General features: G+C 53.5%; 1 protein-coding gene across 3 annotated transcripts in view; it reads right to left on the bottom strand.

Annotated features, from left to right (window-relative positions):
• The window catches only part of HMGCLL1 (3-hydroxymethyl-3-methylglutaryl-CoA lyase like 1), a 117,992-nt gene that overhangs the window by 62,226 nt on the left and 53,705 nt on the right, over window positions 1–2,061 (bottom strand). The window lies entirely within an intron of this gene.

Here is a 2,061-nt window from a genome sequence, read left to right as displayed (position 1 = left end):
AATAAACTATAAACTGCAGATATGTGAAGTGGAATTGCTTGGGATATTTTAAGTTAAAATTTCAAAAACTGAAAGGAATTTCTTCCCAGGGTACTGAAGGAACTAAAAGAGGGGATTTTGGAGCCCTGGCCAATATTTACAAACTCATTGGAATAGATTGGAAAAGGGGCAGAAAAGGCAAAAAGGAAGACCTTCAGTAATTCTCTTGACTTATAGTCACAAAAAATATTAAAGAAACTGGGATACGTTTACGGAGGAGATAGGAGTTCTGGCTCTCCAGCTAGGATGTGTGATATGTAGTATTGCATTTCCAGCCCTCTGGCTGCACAGCAGAGTGGAGGAAGTTTGGTAGTTCCCATGTTTCTGGATTTTGATTGTTGCCACACAGGTCTGGGAAGAATTTTTTTCCCCTCCTGTTGCTATGGGTATTTGGACTCACTTACTCAAAAGCATTGGGTGTTGGCTACAGCCAAAGCTGGACATTTCAACTAGGGTATGCCAGTCCTGCTAGGACTAAAAAAACCAAGAGGTTCCTGGTTACAGGATCTTGTCCCTAATCTCAGGGTCAGACAGGTCATCACGTTTGGGATCAAGAAGGAATTTTACCCCATGGTCAGACTGGCATGGACTGTAGGGGATTTTGCCTTCCCCCCCACAGTCAGACTGATATGGACTTTGGGAGGCTTTGCCTACTTCTGTAGCAAGGGGCATGGTCCTTTTCCTTGGATCTCTCAAGTGTATTTTAACAACCACCTTGCAGCAGTAGGATATTGACAGTGCCCTATCCCTCTGTTTCACCTATGGCAGGTAGTTGTGCAACAGGGTTATTTGTGCAGTTTTAAGAATAGGTTAGATCAGGGGTCAGCAACCCCGGCACATGTGGCAAGCATGACACAGGAGTCCATTTTGCTCGGCATGCCACCACCAGCTCAGGCTCTAGGCAGCTGCTGCCAGTCATGAAGCCCTGCTGTAAGCAGCCCAGGCTCTGTGGCTGGCAGCAGCTGCCCAGAGCCTGGGCCAGCTGCAGCCAGGAGAATGCAAACAGCTGCTCCTGGTTCTGGAGCTCTGGCATCAGCTTCGTACTTCTGGCAAGTGCACGTGCACCTTGGAGCGGACAGTGGGGATAGGGCCTGAGGCAGCACAACCCTCCCCCACTGTCCACTTTCAGGTGTGTGTGCAGTCGCCGCCAGCATCAAGCTGATGCCGGGGCTCTAGAGCCTAGTGCAGCTGTTTGCAGCCTACCTGCTGCCTGCTTCAGCTGCCCAGAGCCCAGGCTGGCTACATACAGCTGGACTGGGCTCTGGAGTCCCATCGTCAACTCTGTGCAGCCTCAGAGGACAGCAGGGGAGAGGCCATGATTGCCCCTCCTGCACCGTCTGCTCTGAGGCACGCATGCACCCAGCAATGTGGAGCTGATGCCAGGCCTCCAGAGCAAGGGCGGCGCCAGCTGCCTCTCAGTGGTGGGGCTGGGCCAAGAGGCTCCACCCCTCCCAGCACTGCCACTGCTGCCTGCACACCCCACACAGCTGAGCCCGCCCAACTCCCACCCACTCCGAGCCCAGCCCCAGCCCAGACCCCCTACCAGGCTGAGGCTAATGCTGCCCCTGCCAGGAGCACTACACCTTTGTGGGCTTAGCTGTGTGGGGTGGGTGGGTGGTGGCAATGTTAGGAGGGGTAGCGAGAGGAAGGCTAAGGCAAATGGGTATAACTTCCCCAAAGCCTCCCTAGTATTGCTGCTGCAGCTGACTGATGGGTGGGCTCTGGGCTGGGGCCTCAGTAGGCCATGCTGTAGCCCGGGGGCTGGCTCCTTTGTAACCACCTCAGCTAATAATCGCATAGGGAAGCATAGGGGCCACAGCAGGCCCAGGGCATTGTCCAGTCAGACTTTGTCCAGTGGCCTAGCAGCCCGGCTCCATGTGCATGCACATCTGGTTCTATGCATTTGTCTGCCTCTGTTTGGTTCTGTGCATCTGTGTGTGCACATGTGTCTGGCTCTGGGAGTGTGTGTGTGTGTGTGTGTGTGTGTGTGTGTGTGTGTGTGTGTGTGTGTGTGTGTGTGTG

The sequence above is a fragment of the Gavialis gangeticus genome, unplaced genomic scaffold, assembly GCF_001723915.1.
Source record: "Gavialis gangeticus isolate Ggan-Ray unplaced genomic scaffold, GavGan_comp1, whole genome shotgun sequence".
Taxonomy (NCBI): domain Eukaryota; kingdom Metazoa; phylum Chordata; order Crocodylia; family Gavialidae; genus Gavialis; species Gavialis gangeticus.
Note: the sequence above shows the minus strand (reverse complement) of the source record. Positions and strands in the feature narration are given on the sequence as shown.